Source organism: Rosa chinensis, chromosome 7 (assembly GCF_002994745.2).
Source record: "Rosa chinensis cultivar Old Blush chromosome 7, RchiOBHm-V2, whole genome shotgun sequence".
NCBI classification, from domain to species: Eukaryota; Viridiplantae; Streptophyta; class Magnoliopsida; order Rosales; family Rosaceae; genus Rosa; species Rosa chinensis.
In genome coordinates, this window is record NC_037094.1 from 313,632 (window position 1) to 319,350 (window position 5,719).

Genomic DNA, 5,719 nt, shown 5'->3' on the forward strand with positions numbered 1-5,719 from the left:
TATTACTCTAAAAAATTCAAAAAGAGTAATCAGAAAAGGGATTGGAAATTCAAGAGAAGTTCCAATTACAAGAAACAACAGGATGAAGATCCTAAAAAGAAATTCTTCAAGAAAAAGAAGAATACTCATCAGCATAAGCAACCTAGCAAGAAAGCTTGCAGATGTTGGTTATGTAAAGCTGAAGGGCACTATGCCAATGAATGCCCGGAAAAGGGTAAAAGATCTACTAAAGCTCTCTTTGAAGAATATGAGCAAATAGTAGAAGTAGCAAACATGAAAGGCTACGAAATAGCCTATTCTGATGATGAAGAAGACGACAGGTCAGTATACTCTGCCTGGTCTGGAGAAGAAGGTTCATCATCTGAGTCTGAGATAGATTCTGAAGTAGAGTACTTCGAATCCAGAAAAATGAATGTGCTAAGAATCAAAAATTGGGAAGAAAGCAAGACAGAATCTTTAATGTCTTCTTATCAGGTGAACCCTGGTACATTCGTTTGTGACTACTGCCTATGTCACGAAAAGAATGGTCTCCCAATGTTTTGTGAAGAGTCTAAGAAGACTTATCACAAAGAATGCTTCATAGTTGAAGCAAGAAGGAAAACCAAAAATGGCCTTGTCAGCCAATTGGTTGAACAAGAATATGAAGAGTATTTCGCTGAGCAAAAAGCGAAAGAAGTTGAAACTCTGTTCCAAGAAATCGTGGAACCATCTTCCTCAGAAATAAAGGAAGAAATCATCGGTGAAGAAAAAATCGATGAAGATATTGAACTGGTTGAAACACCAGAAATTGTTCCAGAAGAATGTAAACCATTCATTCCACAGGAACAAGCTCAAGAAAATGAGCTTCAACAATCGAAAGTCATCTCTACTAGTAGATACAGCAACTACATAAAGATTGGACTAAAATTCCCTGATCACAAAAAATATCATCTACATGCCTTTGTGGATAATGGATCTGGATTTACTGTTGCAAAGGGATTTGCAATTCCAGATGAACTCTGGAAAGAAGATAAGAAAAAAATCTGCTACTGGTGTTACATTTGATGGAAGCCATCTCACCATGAAAAAAGTAGCAAAAAATGTTCATATCACCATTGGTGGAGGAACATTTATCATCCAGAATGTTTGGCAGTCTGAAGGCCAAGGATCTGATTTCTTGTTGGGAAATGATTTTATTCTCCAACAAAGATTCATTCAGGATGAAGAAGCGATAGGCTTCAGAAAAGGCGAACGGGTGTTCTGGGCAGACTGACTCACACAAGCAAAAAGTGTAGTAGGTCCTGGTTTTACTACTCAATATAAGAGATCGCAACAGAATAATGGTGATCTTACCCCCTACAAACCAAAATTTGAACCCATACTCCAAATCAAACAACAAGAAGAATTACTTGTTGAAGAATCTTCTGAAGAAGAAGAAGAAGAAACTAGTGAAGAAGAAGAAGCTAGTTTCATCCATGAGCATAACCTCAAGCACTTTCAGAACAAGCTTGAGTCTCAGAAAATTCCCACTCTTGAAAAAATCAAGAAACTACTCGAACAGAATATCGATGTAGATCCTCAAAAGTTTTGGGAAAAAGACCCAGTGGTCTGTGAATTGAGATTGCATGACATGAATGCCATCTGTCATGTCAAAACCATTCCTCAGTACAAAGAGGAAGATCAAAAAGAATTCAGAAATGATATTGAAGATCTCCTGAACAAGAGATTAATTCAACCTTCCACTAGCCCTCATCATGCTCCAGCATTCTACGTGAGAAATCATGCAGAAAATCTACGAGGAAAAGCTAGAATGGTGATTGACTATAGAGATGTCAATAAGAAGACTGTCAAAGACGGTTATCAAATTGCTCAAGTAAGAGTATTGATTAACCAGCTCAGAGGAGCCAAAGTCTTTTCGAAATTCGATGCAAAGTCGGGTTTCTGGCAAATCAAGATGCATCCTGAGAGCATACCTCTCACTGCATTTGGAACACCACAAGGTCATTACGAATGGCTGGTAATGCCTTTTGGTCTAAAGCAAGCTCCCTCAATCTTCCAGAGAAAGATGGACAACATCTTCAAACATGTTGCGGAGTTCTGCGTCGTCTACATAGATGACATTCTTGTCTTCTCCAAAAACAGAGAAGAACACATGAAACACCTCCATGGTTGTAAAGCTGATAGTCAGCATGGAATCATCCTAGGTGAAAAGAAAATCTTCTTTATCCTCGATGAAGTTGATTTCCTAGGAATAAACATCAAGAATGGGGTGATAAAACTCCAACCTCACATTCTTGAGAAAATCTGGAAGTTCCCAGATAGAATTCCTGATGCTAAGAGTCTAGAAAGATTCCTTGGTGTCATAAATTATGGGAGAGATTTCATCCCTAAAATCTCAGGGTTAACAGCAATGTTATCTCCTAAGACAAGTTCCAAAAGAAAATGGAACTTCACAGAAGATGATGAGAAGATTGTAAAGCAGATAAAAAATCTCTGCAAAAACCTCCCTCCTCTTCAACAACCAGAAGAGAATGATGAAATTATCCTCCAGACAGATGCGAGTGATAATTACTGGTCTGGTGTAGTTCTAGCGAAAGCGCCTGAAACTAACATTGAAAAGATATGCAAATTTTGTAGTGGCAAGTTCAGCCCTGCAGAACTGAATTATCCCACAGGGGAAAAAGAACTTTTGGCTGTCAAGAAAACGATTTTAAATTCTCAAGCTTTTCTTGGAAAACCCTTTACTGTCCGCACCGATTGTGCTAGAGTAAAGAATTTCAAAAATTTCAAACTTGATAAAGCTGCCGATAGAGGAAGATTAGCAAACTGGCAATTATTTCTTAACCAATATGATTATACTGTTGAATTAATTGCAGGAAACAAGAACTATCTTCCAGACGCATTGACCAGAGAAATGGCAATGTTCAGCCAAAGAGAAGACGACGAAGGTCGTAATCCCAGAAGCAGAAGAACTGGGAAAGAACCTGAACCGGAAGAGGATCCCAAAGAAAAAATCCTTAAAAGGTTTCTGCTAAGCTCGAAAGGCTTGGCCTCAACTGATCAATCCCAGGGTAAAGGATTGGCTAACCCGTCTCAAACGGCAGACGGTAAAGGCTCATCAAGACCGTTGATGGGTGCTGCTTTGCCAAAAAGCAGACCAACTCCAACTGGAGTTATAAATGTTCATTAATTATGAATTAAGAACTTTTGATACTCCTGTGTTCAGAACTGGCAGGAGATTAGCATATCATCAGAAGGCAATTCTAGATAATTTTTATTCGCCTTTCAAGAAAGAAGTAGTGGTCTGATGTTCCCAGCTCTCTTTGCATTAGCTGAAGAACTCTATGAGAATGGTAGGCCACAGATTGAAGAACTTCATACACAGCAGAGTGCTGTCAGAAAAGAGAAAATTCACTTCTTTGAAAATCCTGAAAGTGCTAGGGTCCCTATCATGGCACTTAATGAATCAGACTGGCATGAATTCCATAGTCTGATAGGAAGTCATAATTCAGAAGATCGAGTTCCCCCAACTCTCTTTATCATTGCAGGACCTTATGTTGGGAGATACTTAGTCAATGTTCAGAGTGAACATCCTCAAGAACACAAGCTCTGGCTTGTTGAAAATGGTTTTGTCCATAATCTGTGGACTAAAACAAATGATGATCTGAAGGGTTTGCCGCCTATTATTGTCAACACAGTCAAAAACATTAGAAATAATGACTGTATGCTTCGTCTGAAGTTCAGATCCACTCCTCCAGAATGGGTCCAGAAGGCAAACGGTGAAGTTGAATATATTCCTCCATATCATTATGTGAGAATTATTCAAAGGAAATATCTTCAACCAGCCTGTGTTGGGTACAATGGTCAACCAAATTCAAGCATCCCTTGGATGAAGGCCATGGCCCTGGAATACATTAAGAAGATCATCTCTGAAGATGTCAACAATACCCTTCTGGCAGCAGGAGAGAAAACTATTATCACTGCTTACGATCATCCTGACGTAGTCAGCAGTGACCTATTTCTATCTCTCACCAGAAAAGAGATAGACTCGACAATGAAATGCATGCAATGGGTGGAAAGACTTGAAAATGACAACCACTACAAAATGTATGTTGATACAGACGTCGAGGACAATGCAACAACAACTCGCATGGCCCAGGCAGACAACAACTCCTTTGTCTTTGGCCACCATTCTGAAACGGACGAGAACATGTGAAGCTACAGGTGAAGAATCAGCACCCAAATAGCAACTGTAGACTTTTAGACTTTTCTAAAGCTACTTTTGCTTTTTCCTTTTCAAAAAGGAAAAGGACAAGTAAAAAACACTTCACTTCTCACCTAACTTGCTTTTTGCTTTTCCCCATACGACCTCCACCAGCAGGAGCACTCAGAAAAGCAGAGAGTCACAGAGTTGTTCTGTACATTTTTATATTTTGAATTCTAGTTTGAGTTCCGCTCCCTATATAAGGAGTTTTAGCTTCTCTTAGAAGGCATTCGAAGAAGGACTAAGCAGTTCAAAATTTGAAATACAAAAAATCAGTTAGAATTGAGTAGAAGAGTCTTATCTCAAATAGTATAGCAGTGTGCTTCCCTTCCTGTCTAGGTGTGAAGTAGTGTGCTTTCATCACAAGTAAGTACCTGTTCTCATTTTTATGGATAGCTAAACAGCTTTTGCTGTTTACCTGAGAATGAGGCTCTGAATGTTTTACATGTATGTATATTTGAATCAATAAATTCAGATGGTTGCTCACCCACTTCTTTAACCGATATAGTTATTATCAGTTCATTTCTATCATAATAAATGTCATTCATAGTTTACTATTTAAAATGCATGCATCCCATGGAAATCTAAGGTTCTAAAACTTTACTGTTCACCTGAAAGAATCAGTTTTAAAACAGAAAAAATTAGGACAAGCAGCAGTGATTCCTCCTGTTAAAGTAACTATTAGGTGAAAAACTTGGGCATGTTGAAGGCTAGTCTTGTTTTTGTTTTGACGTTTTAAATACTGCTCCTCTTTGTTGAATAGAACTGTAGAAGAATCCAAAGGTCAACATAGGATACAAAAGGCATTTGTTTGAAAAAACCATCCCTGTTAGTCTTTTTCTATCAACAACAGTGTAATACCAAAGTGTTGGGCAGTTGGGAAAAATACCAAGGCTTTTTGGGTATACGGGAAAAGACCCATTATAAAATATCCGTATAAAAATGGGTGGGATATGGGTATATCCGTGGGTACTCAAATTTTACCCAAATACCCATATAAAATTGTAAACCACACCCAAGTTTTTTTTTAATTGAGAACTATTATTTTTCAACCAACATATGGGCTATTTTTATAATTTTCTTATTCTAAAAAAAAAAAATTAAAAAAACCTATACGGGGTATCTCTCTTTCCCACCCAGAATACATCTTCAAGTCTTCAACGAGACGAGCCGCCATGATTGGAGGTGTTGTGCAGCCAAAACTCCGAGACCCAAAATGTAATGATCGAGATTTTTGGTATTAATTCTTGTTTGGCGTAAATTTAATAAAGTCTCAATTGTTACAAAATGTAGTTTCGATATATTGGCGTAAATGAGTTTTGATCCGTGAGGATGACTTGTAGATTTGATATATTGATCGTAGAAGTGTTCCGATGACTTTGTGTGGTCTCGGATGAGGATCTGACCGTTGGATCATCGTATAATTGTGAAAAGATGGTTCAAAAGGCTATCCATGAGGATCCAACCGTTGGATCT